We start from the raw sequence: 20314 nt of genomic DNA, 5'->3' as shown, positions 1-20314 counted from the left end.
TACTCAATGTCCACCCTGTTCCAGATTCTGGAGCTTAAGAGAAGGTGAGGTTTATGAGTAGCAATAACCTAACACTTCTATTCTCAAATAACTTAACAATCTGATTTTGAAGCTAAGCATATGAACAGAGAGTGAGAGATCAATATGTATATGCTTGAAGACGTGCCTGAGGGATTTTGAGTGGTCATATAACAGTGCAAGAGCAGGTGGCATTGGGGTGAGATTGCCTGAGGTCAAACTCCAGGCCACCACTTAGAAGCTATGTGACCTTGGAAGGTTTGCTTAACATCCTCCACTCTGCCCCACCCCAACTCAGGTACCTCATTCTAAGGGTGTAATGAAATCTATCCCATAGAGTAGTTTCAAATTCAGTATTAATGTCTACAAAGCACTTCACACATTACCTGGGAAAGAGCAAGTCTAAAATCTATAGTTGTTACTATTTTTATCATATAATCTACTGGCCTCTTTTTAAAAATAAACTAAGACCCAGAAATGGTAAAATGACTATTTACCAATTAGCAGCCTGTCTATCTGGGATTAGCAGCAGCAACTAATTTTTTCAGTATAGAGGAAGTTCCGTGCTGTGGTAACAAATATGTCCCCAAATCTCAATGCCATGACACAATACATGTTATTAACTATGCAAAGTCAGATACAGGTCAGATGCAGGTTCCATTCTGTAGCTATAACATCTAGAGCCCATGGTCTCCAAGGCCACGATACTGTGTGCAGATAGAGGTGGAGAAAGAGGTGTGCTAGCTCCTAACTGTTTCATCCAGTCCATTGGTCAGAACTAGTTACATGGCCCTCGCCCAAGAATGGCTGGGAGTATATGCTGGCACAGGTTCTCTATGAGCCCCGTGTGTGCCACACTAACAATACAGAAAATGCCCCAAGGAAGCATGGTATTAAGTCCTTGATAGTAAGACAGATACCTTGTGTGTCAGTCTGTGATTAAGTGGCCTAGTGAGGGGTCTAGACAAGTGCTGCAGAAGATTAGAGAAAGGCAGATAAGAAAGGACAAAAGGGCTAAACAATACTTGTCAAAGGACCCAGGATACGAACAAGATGGTGAAAGACAGGTGGAATTAAGCAATGTGGAGGGAGGGGTGCCCCCTTAAAGCAGCACAGACAGAGAGGAAGCCCTCCTGTGGTTATGATCTTAACCATTACCAACAGTAGTCGCCAGAGGTCGAGTGTGGAGGCGAAGGAGGACATCACTGAGATCGATGGCAGTTATCAAAAGCTCAGGCTCCTGCTACTGCCTTCCCTCTTATAATCATCTGGAGAAACTTCCATGGAACTCAGCTTTCTTCCTAGTCCCTGAAATAAAGCTTCCCGACAAAGCGCAACATGGTAAAAAGAGGACTGCAAATGTAATAAAAAAAAAATGTGTTTCCTTCTCCCACTGATGCCTGTGTGACTTAGAGTAGCTTCTTTCCCTCTCTGGGCTGCGAGCCCAGTTGGTGAAATGACAGGTTCCCCCAGGCTCTTTACAGATTTGATTTCTAGGGCTTTAAGCCTCTCACAGCCATTATTTATAGAAATTATTTGGGATAAAATATTTGGAGAGCTAGTCTGGGACTGTCCTCTGGGGAAAGATTCAGGGAGGTGGGGAGGGGATTTGACAAGGGATATAGCACCTTAGAGGGTGAGCAGGATAGAACATGGCACATGCAAATTTTTGTTGAGGGGCTGAGCTTACCTCAGGCTAGAGATGGGATGAAGAGGCAGCCTTGGAAGCTTGGCGAGCCTCATAAATCTCAGCACTGACACATCAATCAGTCAGTTCAATCAGTTGCAACATCTTTTTTTTTTTTTGAAATAAATAAAGATGAAGGTAAGAGATACCACCCAAAGAGGCAACTGCAGAACAGGGTGGATAGTCACATTGCCACTGAATCCTGGAGCTGGACTCTGATGAATGGAGCTGGCTGCATTTGATAAATTAGACACCTCTCAACTGAGTGGATTTAGGCTCTTCTTTTGTCAACGGGAACTTACTGTTCACTCATTCACCGGTAGGATGCTGTGTCAGAAAACTAATATATAAATCTGTCATTTACAAGGGTCACCATGTTTATTTGTTTGTTTGTTTGTTTGTTTAAAACAAACTTATAAATCAAATATATCTCAGGTAGAAACTTTTCTGGTATAAACTGTCTCCTTCCTATAGATATCTCATTTAAATTCTTCCAGATCAGTCAGGCCTCATGCAGCCAGGGCAAGAGAGCTGGGAGTAAGAGGGTGGGATCTAGACGAGGAGAGTGGGACGCTGCTGGAGTCAGTGGCAGGGCTGGGGCGGAGGGTGCAGGGAGCCCAGGAGTAACGTGGTCCTCATTTCTCCTTGGGTTCCTTTTATTATTTATTTTATAGCCTATCTGGCTCTGGGAGTTCACTGATTTTTTTTTTTTAAAGAAGTTTCAAGCCAATAACATATGCAACAGGAGATGGATTCTGGAACTGGTTTATTAGGCAATTTCCTGCATAGCTCCCTGGGGAAACATATAGACCCCACACCCTGCTTGTGGGGGTGCCTTCAGCCCACCTCGAGGGGCACAGGAGCCTCATGCACCCTCAAGCCCCTGGCTACCTGCTGTGGTCTCCCCCCAGGGCGAGCTCCTTTTTCTCATGCCAGAGGCTTCCCAAGCCTCCTGCAAAAGCCAGAAATGTCCCTGCCATTGCGATGATCTTCTCCAGTCCCCTCCCTTTCTGCCTCTTTTCCTCTAGGAAGTCATTTCCTCCAAGAAGTCTTCTTTAACTAAAACCATTTATTGCTAAACACTTTAGGATTTATATTAGCAAATTCAAACAGCAGCAACATTGAAGCAGACACTTTAGCAGAGATGAATAAAGGAAAAGCTCGTGTTTTTAGGAGTTACTTCATGCTCATATGCAGACAGAGACTTCTGAGTCTATGTGGATGGAATGAAATAGAACCTAGAATGCTGACATTTCTCCTGGGATGGGCTCCCATCTGGCTGCCCACAGGTACAGGCAGTTCCTCTCACTCGTGGGCACTGGACCTCGAAGCTCCTAACTGCCCAAAAGAACTTTTACCTACTTCTCTCCACCTGCTCTCTGCCCAAGCCACCCTTTTCTGAGGACACACCTTTCTGCAGAATTCAGGTTGACTTTATCAGGAAGAAATTTGTCTCAAAGAACATCTTCATTGAGAAATTGAAGTGGTTTAATTTTAACTACAAGTAAAATGAAAATAAAAGAAATCTTTAAAAAGCATGGAGAGAGTTTCTATTTAAAGCAATCTTATAACAAATCCTTTCACAAAGAATTGCTCTGGTCCTGAGCAGCAGATTTGTAGTTTTATCTTCTATTGGACATTTCCACCTCAATAATAATAATAATAATAATACTAACAGTACTGGCCGATTGGCTGCTTATTGTACCAGGCATGTGTGTGTGTGTCTGTGTGTGTGTGTGTGTGTGTGTGTATGTGTGTAAAATTTTCCTACCACAGCCCTATAATGAAAGTCTTATATTATCCCCATCTAACAGATAAAGAGTCTGAGGCATAAAGAAATAAAGTAACACAGCCAGTGAGTGATAAAGTCATTATAGTCTACTAGAAGCTCACAGTCAATATACCTAAAACCAAATTTTTCATATTTCCACTTTAGTCTGTTCAGACTTGCCTTTTCCTTACCTTTGTGTCTAGCAGATTATCCCAATTGTGGGCAGAGCTGAACCTTAGAGCATGGTTTTCTCTCCCCACTTCTTTTCCTGTTCTACCCACTCAGTCAGTTGTCAAGTCCCATTGATTTTTCCACAATTCCACTCCTTCTTTTGTCACTTCCACGTTCCTTTGTTCCTCTCCTTCTCCACACAAGGATTGTCTCTTTGGTATTCTGTTGTGGTAGTTTGCCAACCAGCAACCCTGCCCAGCATCCTGATCATTGTTAACCAGAGTTATCTCCTAGAACACACTGAGACCCCATGCTATGTCCCCTCCTCAGAACTGGTCAGTGTGACCCTCAGCTACAGATGAGCCTGGCAGTCATGGCCTTGCAGTCTGTCCTCAATCTACTTCTTCATTCTCTGTGTCCACCACTTCCTACTCCATGGAGTCCTTGCCTTGCTTGCTCCCGCTTGCCTCACCCCTGCTTCTACCTTTCTCTCTGTTTAAGCAGTGGCAGTCATCACTCTCCTTTCTCCCATTGTTGACTTTGTCCCTGCCAGAACCAATGATCCCTCGCCTGGACTCTAGCTCTCTGAAGACCCATCACTTTCTGCCCTGAATTATTAACTTGACTTATGTTTTATTTCTCTTTTCTAGTTTTCTTTAGGACACTCAATGATGCATGGGATAGATTAGGTATAATACTATACTCATGCAATGGGACTGGTGAGGTAGAAAAGGACTAGAGCAGAAATGCTTACCTCAGTGGCTTTTAATCTATTTTTTTTAAATCCAGTATATTACTCTCTTTAAATGAAAGCTTCATAGTGCTGCTCTGGAAAGAAGAGTGTTGTTTCCAGAGTACCTTCAAAGGGGCTCCCCTGAAACCTCCACTTATACCCTGGTGGCCCTTGGGACTTCTAACAGATCCCTTGCATGCTTAGGAGCAGAGTTTGAAAAACCTTATTTCAAAGGGCAGGGGGATTGCTGGCCGGAGAGTGAAATGATTTTCTCGAAGTCCAGGAACCAATTTTGGTGCTAAAACCAGTGACACTCTCCTAAACAAGAGCTTCTTACAGTGTCTTCCATCATGGGATTGTCGATACTATTTTAGGACTCTGTGGGATCACCAAGCTTTTTTCTACTATGGTTGACCCAGTAATTTTTGCTCAGAGATTGTCTTCACGCCAATAGGAGAAACAGGTAGATTGTGCAGGAGTGTCTCCTAAAGCTCAAATTGCCTGGCAATGGATAGAGTACAGCAAGAATTCCTTTTCTCTTAACAGGAAGGGTTGAGCTTCAACTCAGCTTCCCATGTGGCCAGAATACCCCTTCTCCCAGCAACCTGAATCCACCTTTTCACAAGGTGTCCAGGTGCTAACAATTGGCACTCTTAGATAAGTCCCCACACAGCTTGCATTTACATGCAGACTACTTGGCACCTGGCTCTGGCCTGTTTATCTTGCTCCCAGGCTTCTACTTAACACTATAAGTAGAATCCTTCCCTGAAGCATAACTCCATGGTCTGATCTCCAGGGCTTTGACCTACAGGACAGAAGCGCCTTCTTTTGCTGTCTTTGACTTCAAAGTTTCTTCAATAAAGGCTGCCCCTTTACTCTTGCCACATGAAATTATAATGTTGCCTTCTCCCACCTAGACTCTACCCCTTATTTCATTTTCTTGTCTTTCTAGTTGGCATTCCAGTAGAAACTAGGGATGAGACAGAGCCGACAGATCCTCTACTGGAAAATGTTCATGGTCAGAACGGAACCCTCTCTCTCTTCACTTTTGATCTTGTACATCTCCAAAGGACCATTTGTCTTCCAGGATATCTCCCACAGGCCCATTTCTGAGTGCCGTCCTCAGATAACCAGAGACTCTCAGGAGAGAGGTTTCCAGAGTGATGACTGAGGCAGTGGGCTGGAAGAAGCCTCTAGTTGACATATACATTACTACTCTGAAATACCTCTTACTACAGATAGTTTGATACTTAGGTATTCTCAATCATAATATAATCTCTGAAAAAAGCAAAGACCATATTTGTTGTGTCCATTATATACAATAAATCTAGAATAGTTCAAAGTAATTACGGTGGCCTGTAAGGCCCTACGGAGTTGGCTCCCCTCCACCCTATTACATCTTGACCTCACTCTTATTCTCCTATCCCCTGCTCACCTTCATTCTGCTCCAGGGTTCTACTGTTTTCTGAACACTCCAGGCCCACTGGATTTCTGCACTTGTTCCATCTGCTTAAATGCATTTCCCTCAGATATCTCCAGGGTTTGTGGCTTCACTTTTTACAGGGCTTATGTCAAATGCTACTCTCTCTATAAGGCCATTTCTGACCACCCATTTAAAATTGGTACCAAACATAATTCTTATCCTGCCTACTAAATTTATTTTTCTTTAAGGCACATATCTACTAATAGGCTCTATATTTTACTTATTTTCCCTTGCTTGTTACTAAAATGCGGACTTTATGAGGGAAGGGATTTTGTTCTGTTCTCTTCACTGCCCTACCCCTGATGCCCAGAACAGTGGCTGGCACATAGTAGGTGTTGAATAAATGTCTGTTTAATACATGCATGAATCATATTGAGAACTAGAGCAGGCTCCAGGCTAATTTCTGTCTTTGTCTCTATTTTCTCATCATTTAGGGAACTAAATGTGTAAGACTGGCCATAGAATACCAGAGATGGCATGTTTATTCTTCTTCACTTTTCATTTCCTACTAAACTACCTAAATAGGCTTTATGTTTAAGAACTGCCTTCATTCTCAGCATCACTTAGAGGAGAAAAATATTTATTTGGGTTTGATGTTGGTAATACATCAAAATCCAATAATCATACCATAGTGCAAATGCATTGAGGGGTATGAGATCCATACTGTAATAACATGTAATCTGCACATCAGGATCACAAAGGCGAAACTATAATTTCATTTTATTTATTTTTTTAAAATGTGACAATCCCACATGTTGCTCGAAATGGCAGAAGCTGGGACAAACTGAAATGCAGGAGGTTTATGAGCCATGTCGGCCAAGGCTTGGGGATTCCTCCTTGGTTGTGCTTGCAGGATAGGCTGAAACAATTTCCCTTTTTACTGCAGCAGTATCCTGTCTGCATTCAGAAGAAAGACCCCCAACCTGTAAACATATTCTCAGGCCTGTCTCTTTATGAGTGTGTAAATTTCTTCACACTGTATGCATCCTGGGTCTTGGGGACCTTTTTATTGGTGTGAGTTGTTTTGAGGCTTGGGCTGAGCAGCCTGTGTGGGAGAAAGCTCTAGTGTAGTCTATACTTGTGCAAAGTGGAGGGTGGAGGACAGTCTGGGAAATTTGAAAGAAGCAACAGTGGGCAAGAACTGGCTCAAATAAAATAACACAAAACAACTGCAAAGGCCTGTGGCACCAGGATTAGCGATGCACATATTTGGACTTTCCAAAGCCATCCAAAGGATCTTCAACCCCAAGAGAAACTTAACCTGCTTCTCCCAACTACCCCTAATCACAGCTTCTCTCCAGGGCTCTGTTCTGTCTCATCATTGCTCTGAGTCTATTCTCCCTTGATAAGTGACCTCATGTTAAAGACAACAACCACTGTGTACTGGAAGCTTCTTACATGGCAGAAATTTTCTACAACCATCTCATTAACTCTTCCCCAAGGTAAGAGTGCCATCTCAGATTTGTCCAGGAAGAACCTGCAGTTCAAAGAGGTTAAATGGCTAAGAAAGCAATTGTAAAGATTTGGGTCCAGGCCTGTGTGGTTCCAAAGTCTTTACCCCTTCTTTACTGTTTTAGAGTCACTAGATTTGTCATCAGTATTGTCTTTAGACTTATGCAACCAGGGCCTTGGCACTTGGCCCCATACTTAGAAGGTCCCAGACCATTTCCTGTCCTGCTGTCCTTACATCTTCAGTACCCATGGAACATGACCATCTGGACCTCACACACCTCCTTCAAGACCAAGTTTCTGAGGCCTTGGGTGCTCAGATTTCTTCATTAAATGGCCCTGAACCCACATCCAGGGTCCTCCTCCCAGGATGTTTTGGTGTCCACATGTAGGCCTAAGTACTAGGCAAAGGCTGGCATTTTGAAAGGAAGGCAAGTGAACAGAGCTTGGACATGTGATCTGGGGTATTCATACAAATGCACACAGGGCCTCTTGTCATATAGAAGACAACACAGAGTTTTCCTCCACAGGCTGGCTGCAGATTTTTTACCATTTGCTGGTGAGATCACAGGGAAATGTGGCAGTTGGGGAGAAGAACATTGCATTTACTAAACAGCAAGCAACTTCTCATCGCCCTCTTTTCTCTGGCTGTCCCCTATAGGGTCCACAATCACTGGGGCTCTCATGATGCTGTAGCACCTAGCTATGAGGAGATTCCTTTAATCCCAGAGCAGGCTCCTTTTTGAATGAAAGAGATTGTCCAGTGTGTTCTTTATCCACTGCTAGCTTCCAAGGCCTCCATATTTAGTTCTTCTTAGTTATCTTGTCTACTCTTAGTTATCTTCTGTAGATTAAAAACTCATTGAATTTAGGGACCATTTCTTAGGTAATTGCTTCTCATGTATATAGTAGGGAGCTCAATAAAATACTCTTTAAAATGATTACTTTCTGATTATAAAATATATTTATGCTTAAGGAGAGTTCAGAAACTACCAAGTATCAGGAATGATACAAAAATAATCCATAGCACCATCACAAATGAACGGCTACTGATAAACATGTTTATACATTTCCATTTAGTCATAAAATATATATTAATTTTTTGAAATGATGAAAACAAACTTGTGGGGAAACTTCATATTTTTCAAACTCAAAGGAAGTGGTAACCAAGAAACCCAGTCAGGCTTCTGGGATGGTGCAGAACTTGGTCCAGAACTTTCTGCTATTGAAACAGAGGCAGGAAGAGGCTCTGAAATCACCGGGGGCTACTGGCTATTCCAGGTGAAAGTGCCCAGCAGTCACTCGGGAAGGTCTCCTTCTTGCAGACTGTGTTTGCCTTCTGACCCTAAGATGTTCTTTATGGCCCAATGTGCTCTCATTCTCTACAATTACCAGGGGGTGTCCATAGGGACAATTAGCCTGGCTGGAGATGTGTGTGTGTGTGTGTGTGTGTGTGTGTGTGTGTGTGTGTTTTCCTTTCTCCCTAACTCAATGAGAACTTGGCAAGGCCAGGAGAGGCAGCTGATTATTTTTAGCCCCTTGTTCCTAGGAATGGATTGTGCATAACAAAAGAATGCTAATGCTCGGTGTCTTTATGAAAGCACTCGAGTTCATCAGCTTTGCAAAGAAGTGAAATTAAATCAAGATTTAATTGGGATATGCATGTTTTATTCATGCTACTAACCACAGGAGAAGCCAGCAAGCTGAAGGTAAAAAAGAGAAAAAAAAATCTTTTGAAAAGTTGTTTCTCTCTGATTAAATAGAGATAGTTTCCAACTTCAAAGAGTGCAAGCCTTTAATGTATTTTAAATGCTCAACTACACTTGGCCTGGCTAGCTCTGCTGCTGATGGGCGACAACAACCCAGGCATGCCCTCCTCCTGCCTTCATGTCCTGGCCTTCAAAAACAGATATGTGGCTCTTGGTTGTACCTTGCATGCTTCAGTATGGAGTCCTTCAAACGGCTGTCCCAGGGCCCTTGGGAGAGGTGAACACAGCTCAGAAGATTGACAGCTACCCTTGGAATGTTTGCATCTCTCACTGCCAAAGTCTGAAGGACAAATAACACCAAGGAATAAGACTTTTCCCCTTTGTCAGAGATTTCTCCCCTGGAAGGGAACACTTGGTGAACATTAAGCTATGTTAGTTCCAACAATAAGGGTGCCCAGGCTAACAATGTAGGACAAGAGATGAAACAATGACCCAAATAACATTTTGAAAGACACAGAAAAGCAGAGGTTGCTGAAAAAGTTTCATATGCTCTGAGAGATCAAAGGAAGGAGTGATCCAATAGGAGGACCAAAGAAAGTTTTAAGACAGAGGTGGTGCTTGAGCTAGGTTTGAAGAACGTCTAAATTTTCCATGTGCGGAAATAAAAAAACAGACATTTCAAGCAGTAAAACTCCAAGTCAAGTTGCTGAAGATGAAAAGCTTAAAGGCTGTTTAGAGGAGGAAGAAAGATCTGATTGTCTGTGACTTGTGGTACATATGGTTTAATAGAATCTGTAATTATAGTTTGGGACAGGAGCATGGGGAGCCTGAAACTCAGGTTGAGCAGTTTCTAAAATGAGAAGAATAGTTAAAGCTTAGGGGGTAAATGGCTCTTTATATTTATAAATTCAAAGGCCCATAGAATTGGAAGAGATTTTCAGAATTATCTGGTCCAAAGATTTCCCCTTCTGTGGTCCACCATTTTCTGTGACAATAGCAAACTTCATTCATTCATCTTGGCTCTTTTTCCTTCTGAGCCCAGAAGGAAACTTTAAATCTTTTTGAACAAAGGAAATCAGTAGCCACTGCTAGTGTCTGGCTATCCAAATTCTTTTTCTAGAACACTTAGGTATTTCGTACCTCAAAATATCTGTATGAGGTCAGTGCGACAGGTGTTTCTAGATTTTCATAATGGTGGGATGGTTATTTGGCTCTAATTACCCCTTGAAAAAACTACAAGTCTTCTTAAAAGTATGAAATAGATAACAAGATAGTATGGAATTACCAGGAAAATTAATGAAGGGGAAAGTTGAGAGATAAAGGCAAGACAGAAGACATTTTTGCCTTAAGAGCATTGGCCAATTTGGGGAATTTTGAACTTTTGTTTTGAAGTTCTTACGGACAAAAGGTAACAGAAATCAAAATCCAAGATCTGTGCAAAATTTGAAGTCAAATAGTGACACGTTCTACAATAAGCCGGCATAATTCAGCCCTCCTACAAATTTGCAGTTCTGTTTTGCATCTCCTAAGTGGTGGAGGGAACCATAGGACATGAACTTGGTAGAGGGCAGTCCTATACTTATACATTGATGATACTTAGAAGAAGCAATGTAAATTTACCCTTCAAAGAAAAATACTTTTACCCGTGATCTCAAATATTACAAATATTGGCTTCAAGTACAGCAAGTATCATAAAATAATCAAAGTCACAAAGAAAAAATATAATGAGTGTGAAAAATCAGAAACAAAACCAATAAAAACATATCCACAAGGACTTTAGTATTAAAATTATCAGACACATTATAAAACAACTATGCTTACTCTGGGTTGCAGCGGACAACCAAGGTAAGTTCTAAATAAACTATTAGACAAGAACATTCCTATCAGCTGAGTAAATAAATCCCTAATTTCTGAAAGGGGAATGGGCAGTGCCTCACAATCTCTATTACACTGTTTAAGGAAATAAAAAAGAAGTATGAATTATTCATATAAGTAGAAAACTATAAAGATTGACATTGTAGGTTTTTTATTTTTAAAAAGAACTTCTGAAAATGAAACATCCAATTACTAAAGTTAAAAACCCAAAGTATGAGTTTAACCACAATTAAACATAACTAAAGAAAGAATTAGTAAACTGGAAGATAGTCAGAAGAAATTAGCCTATATATGTCATAAAGAGACAAACGGTGGAAAATACAGACGAGTTAAGTGATATACAAGATATACAGGATACAGTAAGAAGGTCTAACATACATACATTTGAATCCCAGATGAGGAGAGAGAAAATAGGGTGGAAGCAATATTTGAAGGGATAGTGGATAAAAATTTTCAAGAACAAAAATATCATGAATACACAAATTTAAGAAGCCTTATAAATATCAATTCAGACAAATAAGACATTTAAACACATTATAGAACACCAGAGACAAAGAGAAAATCTTAATAGTAGTTATTAGAGAAAGGCAGTATGTTTTCAGATGAATGAGAATTAGACTAATTGCTGACTTAACGATAATAAAGGAAGGTAGATGACAGAAGAATAATGTCTTCAATATGCTGACAAAAATTCATAGCTAATGAATAATTCCATACCCAGTTAAATATTTTTCAACAATGAGGACAAAATAGAGACATTTTTAGGTAACACATGAGTATATTCATTGGAAGACCACAAACTATACTTCAGATCTGGTGTCAAGGAGTCTGAGAAATGTAGTTTCCAGTTTTCTAGCTCCTGGGATATACAGGCAGGCACAGAGAAGGTGGAAATTAAAGATGATTAGCACTAAACATTATCCAGTACCAAAAGAATAAAAACAGTTGATGATATACAAAAATGTAGATTTTCTACTATGTTTATTCCAGAATTTTTATACTTTTCAGTTTTGCATTTACATATATAATATGTTCCAATTTTCTTTTTATTTTTTTTACACATGGATCAGAATTCATTTTTTTTTTTTTGCATATTGATATCCAATTGTTTCAGCACCATTTGTTGAAGATTATTTTTCCTCCATTGAAGTGTCTTTACACCTTTGTCAAAAATTAGTTGTGTGTATATGTGTAATTTTTATATTGTTCACTCTGTCCCATTCATCTGTCTATCCTGATGCTAATACATCGCTGTCTTTATTACGGTAGTTTTTATTGTCTTGAAACAGGTAGTATTACCCCTCCAACTTTGCTCCTCTTTTTAAAATTTATTTTGACTATTCTATATGCTTTATATTTCTATATGTCTTTTAGAATCAGCTTGTCTATATCTACCAAAAAAAGCCTCTGGCATTTTAAATAGAAATTGTGTTGAATCTAGTTGAGGATAATGGACATGTTGACAATACTGAGCCTTTCAACCTATGAACAAGGTATGTTTTTCCCTTTACTTAGATCTCCTTTAATTTCTTTTGGCAATATCTCATAGCTTTTACTGAGACGTTATACATATATTTGTCACTTTTAAACCTAATTTTATATGTTGATGCTATTATCTTTTAGAAAATAATTCAATTTATGATTGTTCATTGCTAGTATATAGAAATACAATTGAATTTTTTATACTGGTCTTGCAACCTACTAAATTCATTTATTAGTCTCAGTAACTTTTCTTTGTAGATTGTATCCCAGTTACTACATAGACAATTTTATTGTGTGTGAATCATATATGTATGTGAAGATAGTTATACTTCTTTCTTAGCAATCTTAAATGACATTTATTTTTCTCTCCTCATTGCACTGGCAAGAAACTCCAATATATTGAATAAAAGTAATGAGAGTGGATATTCTTGTCTTATTCCTGATCTCAGGGGATAAAGAATTCAGTCTTTCCTGATTATGATGTTGACCAAAGGTTTTTGTAGCTGCCCATTATTTGATTGAGGAAGTTACCTTCTAATTATCAGTTTGCTGTGAGTTTTTTTAATTGAAAATTAATTTTGTTAAATGCTTTATCTGCATTTATTGAGGTAATCATATAATTTTTGCTTTTAGTTTATTAATGTAAATTATATTCATTTATTTTAAAATACTAAATCAACTTTGCATTCATGGGATAAATTGTACTTGGTAAGAATATGTTATTGTTGATTTAATTTTCTACATTTTTGTTTATAATTATGAAACCTATTTTTGTGAGAGATAGTGTTCTGTAGTTTTAATGTTTTTGTCTGGATTTGTTACGGTACTGCTAGATTTATAGGATGAATGGAAGACTATTTCCTCCTTTTCAATTTTTTGAAATAGTTTAAATAGAATCAGTTTTATGTCTTCCTTCAGTGTTTAGCAAAATTCACAAAAGAAGAAGCCATTTGAGGCTGAAATTTTTGATCAAGATTTTTATTTGCAAATTTAATATTTCTAATGGATACAGGGTTATACAGTCTATTTCCTACTGAGAGAACTTGACAGTTTGTGATTTTCAAGGAATTTTTAATTTAATTTGTTATTACATTTATTAACATAAAATTGCTCATAATAGCCTCCTATTAACCTTTTTAATATCTATAGACTCTGTAGTGATGTCACTTTTTCATATTTGATATTGGCAATTTCTGTATTCTTGTTTTTTGTCCCCTTGCTCAGCCTGGTTAGAGGTTTATCAATCTTTTCATTATTAAATAATATAAATTTATTTATTATTAGTTGTAAAATTATATACATATATGTATTTTTAAATGCTGTTGGTTTCATTGACTTTTTATGTTTGTATTTCACTGTGATATTCTGATCTATATTTCCTTTATTCTGTTTAATTTGGATTTTATTTTTATTTGATTTTTTCCCCCATTTCTTAAGGAAGAAGTTGAGTTCATAGATTTGAGATCTTTCTTTTTCTCTAAAATAGGCATTTATTGGTATAACTTTGTCTCTAGGTACTGCTTTAGTGGTATCCCACAACTTTTGATATGTTATGTTCATTTTCATTCAGTTTGAAAAGGTTTCGATTTTCTCTTTTGGTTTCTTTTAACTTCTCTTTATTTAGTGATGTGCTATTTAGTTGCCTAATTTTCTATTTTTGATTTCTATTTACTTCTGCTTTGGTCACAGAACATACTTTATACAACTTGAATTTTTAAAAATATATTTAGATTCATTTTATGGGCATGAATATGGTCTACCTTGATAAATATTTCATGTGCATTTAGAAATAATGTATTCTATTGTTGGATGAAATGAAGTATTTTATATAATCAATTAGGTTAAGTTGTTTGCTGATGTTCAAGTCTTCTGTACCATTGCTGATTTTCTGTTACTTGTTTACCAAGTATTAAGAGAGTAAAATTTCCAAAAGAAATCTCCAATATATCTATGGATTTGTATATTTCTTTTCTTTGTCTTGTTCATCTTTGTTGCATGAATTTTGAAGCTCTATAATTAGGTGCATAAATATTTAGGATTATTACATCCTACTGATAAATGGACCCCTTAATAATTATGTCATAGTGGTCTTTATCCATGGTAGTATTCTTTGCTATGAAGTCTACTTCCTGATACTAATCTAAGCACTCCAACTTTTTTTTTTTACCTCGTATTAACATATCATGTCCTTTTCTATCTTTTTATTTTTAATGAAATATACTATCTACTCATAACACTTAGCAAAGTAGGGATAGAGGAAATCTTCCTTATTTTAATAAATTATATGTACCAAAATCTTTAACAAGCATCATACTTAATGTTAAAGCTCTAGAAGCTTTCTTTTTGAGAATAAGAACAAAACAAAGAATACCACTACTTCTATAAATTCAACATTATACTAGAGGTTTTGGCTAGCACATAAAGAGCTTTCCTCCTCACCCCTCCCCAATTGATTGAAAAGGAAAAAAAAAGTCATCACTTAAAAGTGATATAACTGTGCACATAGTTATAGCTAATCCAGACAGATGCCATGGATTAAGTTTTAAATTTCATTAGACAGTGTTAACTTGCTTTCTGGATACAAAATGAATATTTTTAAAAAGTTTGTCAGAGTATTTGCAATAGCATATACAAAGACTTACTATAATGATAGGTTAAATAAGTTGGTGTTGTATTGATGCAAAGACAGTAAAATAAAGCAATTACATGGAATAGCAAGCCTAGCAATAGACTTTCTTTGTATAGTACAGAGGTGAACCCTAAAGAGAATTAGATAAAAGAGAGAATTTTCAAAAATGGTGCCAAGACAATTGGATATCCATATGGCAGAAAAAAAAGTTAGATATCTGTCTCACAACATACACTAAATCAATTTCAGAAGGCTTAATGATCTGATTGTGATGCCAAAATTATGTTGCTTTCTGAAATTTTAGTTATAGAACAAGATACTATCGATTGGCATCCCTCTGCTTCTCCTCTCTGAATATAACTAGATATCCAAAAAATTATTAAACAGAATAATAAAAGTGCTCTGAAAATTGGAAAGAAAAAGACTAGGGATTTCAGGACTTGAAGAATGACAATATGGTGAGTCCCTGGGTTTTCTTTTATCTCCAATATACCCTTGAACTGGGTACTGGAGAGGCCTACAACCCAGAACCAATGACAGTAATCAATAATTCCCATCCAAAACAAAAAACAAAAACAAAAAACAAAAAACAAAAAATAAAAAATAAGAAAAAGGAAAGCTTTCTTTATCTGACCAAAGACAAAGAAAAAGGAAGCTCAACAGAGATCTAATGAAGACCTTCAATTCTTGCTTCATAACTGGGAACACCAGCAGTGGCAGCAGTGAACACAGCCATCTCAAACCTGCTCTACAACCAGGACCCTGGCGGGTAGTCTGATGAGCTTGCAGCAGCAGCAGCAGCAGCAGCAAGAAATCCTCATAAGCCAAACTCATTGAGCAGTCTAACTCATGGGCAGCAGTGAAGTTCTAAGTTTTCTAAGCCCCATTGTAAAAATGGGGCAATGGTGAGTTATCCTATGCAGCAAAAGTGGCAAGAGGTATACAACCTTGTGTTGCCCTTCTTTCCACCTGGTGGTATAGGGAGACCAAGGTCAAGGGTTTTTCTCCTGTCTTCCACTAAAGGTCTCTCAGCAACAGCAAGTAGCTTACAGAAGTACCTTCTGCCACTGTAGGCAGTGCTAGCAGGCACTGAAAAAACAAAGCAGGCCAAAATAACACTGCAAGGGCTGAGAAAATTAAACTTTTGTTAAAACAAAAGCCGCAAAAGTAGGGCAGAACCTATATGCTAAACTTAGAAAGAATAACTTCTTGCTAAAATTAGATAGGCTTCCTTAACATAGTTACCAAAATTATCATAATTACAATAAAAAAATCATCCTTCATACTGAGAACCTGGAGAACCACAACTTGAAAGAGAAAAGACAATCAATAGACGCTAATCCTGAGATGTTGAAATTACTTGACAAGCAACTCTCATAAAAATGCTCCAGTAATCAATGGCAAATTTTCTTGAACAATGAAAAAGCAAGAAAATATCAGCAAATAAATAAAAGTAACAAAAAAAGAACAGGACAGAAATTATGGAACTCAAAAATACGATAATTTAAATTTTAAAACTTGCTGGGTGGAATCAACAGCAGAATGGAGATGACAGAGCACAACATTCATAAACTTGAAGACAAATCAATAGAATTTGTTCAATCTGAACATTAAAAAAGAAATCGACTGAAAAAAGAAAAATCTCAGGGATTTATACAACAAATATCTAACATTAGCATTATTGGAGTCCCAGAAGAAATAGTGAGTGACAATTTTCCCAACTGGTGAAAGACAGAAACCTATAGATCCACGAAGCTGAGTAAATTCAAAATAGAATAAACCAAAATGAAGCACATACCAAGAAACATCACAATTAAACTTCTGAAATCTAATGGCAAAGAAAAAAATCTTTAAAACAGCCAGAGAATAAAGATACATTGTAAAAAAAATCACCAACTTGAATGACAGAGGATTTCTCATTTGAAAACATGAGATCGGATAGAAATAATATAACATTTTTCAGCTCCCAAAGGAAGGAAGTGGCAGCTCTGAATCTCCTGAAACAGACATCAAGATAGGTGGAGCCATCTAAAGGTATAAAATGGGTCTTGAAATAAACTGTACACCCTATATATGAATATTAACTCAAAATGTATCATGGACCAAATTGCAGGGCGAGGGGAGGGGGAAGCAAAACAGAAAACCTTTGGGTTCCAAGGCAAAGCAACGAGGTCTTAGATTTGACACCAATAGAACAATCCATAAATAAAAAAATTAATAAATTGGACCTCATCAGAAGTCCAAATAACATTGCAAGGACTGAGAAAATTTAACTTTTGTTAAAACTAAAGCCACAAAAGTAGGGCAGAACCTATATGTTAAACTTATAACTTCGTTGCTCTGCAAAAGACTGTAGTATGTGAACAAAAAGACAAATACAGATTGGAAGAAAATATTGTCAAACTAACCACATGTCTAACAAAAAAACTGTACCTAGAATACGTAAAGAACTATCAAACCTCAAAGAACTATCAAACATTTTAAAAACCAAACAATCCATTTAGAAAATAGGCAAAAGACACACACAGACATTTCATGAAAGGGAATATAGAGAAAACAAGTAAACAGATAATGTTAAACATCATTATCCACCAGAGAAATGCAAATTAAAACTCCCATGAAATAGTACTACATGTCTATTAGAATGACTAAAGTAAAACATAATGATAATATTACTATGATCTGTTAAATACTGGCGAGGACATGGAGAAACTGGTTTCACATATATATTGGTAGTGGAAATGTAAAATGGTACAGCCACTCTGGAAAATAAGTTGGTATTTCCTTTATAACTAAAAATAGATTTACTATAGGGCCCAACAACCACACACTTGGGAATTTATTCCAAAAAACTGAAAACTCATTTTCACACTGAAGCTTGTTCAAGGTCATTCATATAGCAGCTTTATTCGTAATAGGCCAAAACCAGAAACTGTCCAGGGCCCTTCGTAGGTGGAAGATTAAATAGGCTGTGGTACATTTACATCGTGGGTTGCTATTGCAATAAAAAGAAGTGGACTTGATACTGCAACAACTTGGGTGAACCTTAAGGAAATTATGCAGAGTTTAAAAAGCCATTGATAGAAAAATAGATGCTGCATGATTCTATTTGTATTGCATTCATGAAATAACATAATTATAGAGATGGAGAACAGATTAGTGGTTGTCCAGAGATAAGGACTGAGGGAGAGACAGTAGCTATAAAGGGGTAGCATGAGGGAGTCTTGTGATGATGATACAGTTGAGTATTCTGATTTTGGTGGTGGTTCCATAAAGCTACATGTGATAAAATTGCATAGAGTGATACAAATGCACACCCACATATGTATAAGTGCATATATATGAGTGCATGAATAGTCAGTGAAATCTGAATATGCTCTATAGATTGCAGCAATGTCAATTTCCTGTTTGCGATATTTTATTCTAGTTATGCAAGATATTAACATTGGGGGAGGCTTGGTGAAGTATACATGGGACTGTATTGGGACTGAAACTCATACATTTTTTAGCACCTTCTTGTGACTCTATAATTATTTCAAAATGAAACAAAAAATTTACATTATATTGATTTTAGATGATAAAATAGTATATCCTCATGACATCATGGTAGAGAAGAATTTCTTAAATGAGGTACAAAAAATCTCAGATATAAAGGACATTTCCTCAGTTTTCAATCTTACTCAAGGTCCTTGTACTACTTACCTTGAAATCTCATTTTGAAATTATTTTCTAACTTGGCTTCTATGGTATTTAAACTTACCTGAATTTTTCTTTTACCCTTCTGACTTCTTTATTAATCTGTTAAATACTGAGCACCTATTATCTGCCAAGAACTCTTTAAGGTGTGGAATATAGTTGTGAACAAAACAGATATTTTCAAATAGATTTTTTCCCTATCCTGACAGGGCTTCCAGTTTAGTGTCGGTTGGGTGAGACGACAAAAAAAAAATGTGTGTGTGTGTGTGTGTGTGTGTGTGTGTGTGTGTGTGTGTGTGTGTATAAATAAGTCAAATATAGCACTATGTCAGTTGGTGTTAAATATTATGGAAAAAATAAATCATGGAGGAATCATGGAGGAATAAAGATGCTTGGGAGAGATAAAATGTGCAGTTGTAAATAGCTTGGTTAGGGGGTTCCTCCCAGATGAGTCTTTTGAGCAAAGAATTGAAGGCAGTGAAGAATATGCCCTCAGGCTATCTGGGAGGAGAGTGCTCAGAAGAGTGATGAACAAGAGAAAGACACCAAGGAGGGTGTATGTCTGGCCTGTGCAAGAACTGGCAAGGGGGCCAATGTGTCTGGAGCAAGAAGGAAAAAGTAATTGGAGATGAGGTCAGAGAGGTATGTCCTTATGATAGCCTTGTGGGTCATTGTAAGTACCTTTCTTTTACTCTGCATCAGTGGTCTCCAAGTGTGGCTCCCAAAATCAGCATCATCGTTCCCTGGGAATGTGTCAGAAATGCAAATTTTTGGATACCTGTCTCATAACTGATGAATTAGAAACTCTAGAAGTGAGACCAGCAATCTGTTTCAATAAGTTCTCTAGATGAGTCTGATGCACACTAAAGTTTAAGAAATACTGCTCTAAATGATAAACACCATCTAAGAGCTTTGAGCAGAGGAATGACAAAATCTGATCTACCTGGCTTCTATGTTAAAAATACTTTGTAGGAGAAACAAGGATGGACACAGAGAGACTAATTAGAAGACAGTGATCTATGGGAGACTTGGTCTAGGGTCATAGTGGAGGATACACGAAGTGGATTATAACCACTGATTGCCAAATGCTCCTTTCTCCATGTGAATTATTTTCTTTAGAACTTAAACACGTGGTTTCATGTGTCAGTTCCACAGAGAATATGTTTAGGTTCATGTACTCACACTTTGCAGAGCTCTATCCCCTATATTCAGCTCCATGAAATTTTGTAGAAAAATATCACCATATTTTCACTTTAGTGGAACTACTCTGCATACTTCAGTATCTGTGGCATATACACATATGCATATATTCCAAAGGAGTTTAACATTTCCATTTCTGGAACCCATTATCTCCCACAGGACCTATCAATTCCCTTACTCTAGGAATCAGGTCACTCTGACTCCAAAGACCATTTTAATAAAATATTTCATTACCTATTATCCCAAGAACTGAAACCTAAGCTAGGATGACAAATCTGTCTTTATGCAATAGTAAAGTGTGCTTTCCCAAGTATGGTTGGACTGGTTTTCATGGGATCACTATGGCCAATGAACTTGCAAGCCTTTACTTGATTCAGTTATAAATGTTGACAGTGACAGGTGAGGAGAATG

At 37.7% G+C, this 20314-nt stretch overlaps 1 long non-coding RNA gene across 1 annotated transcript in view; it reads left to right on the top strand.

The window, feature by feature from the left end:
• LOC107505065 overlaps positions 1-12981 on the top strand; it is a 144561-nt gene extending 131580 nt beyond the window's left edge. Inside the window, exon 4 of the long non-coding RNA XR_004950824.1 lies at positions 12271-12981. This is a non-coding gene — a long non-coding RNA (uncharacterized LOC107505065). The remainder of the gene's footprint in view (positions 1-12270) is intronic.
• The last annotated feature ends 7333 nt before the right edge of the window (positions 12982-20314 follow it).

This window comes from Rousettus aegyptiacus, unplaced genomic scaffold (genome assembly GCF_014176215.1).
Source record: "Rousettus aegyptiacus isolate mRouAeg1 unplaced genomic scaffold, mRouAeg1.p scaffold_m13_p_5, whole genome shotgun sequence".
NCBI classification, from domain to species: domain Eukaryota; kingdom Metazoa; phylum Chordata; class Mammalia; order Chiroptera; family Pteropodidae; genus Rousettus; species Rousettus aegyptiacus.
Note: the sequence above shows the minus strand (reverse complement) of the source record. Positions and strands in the feature narration are given on the sequence as shown.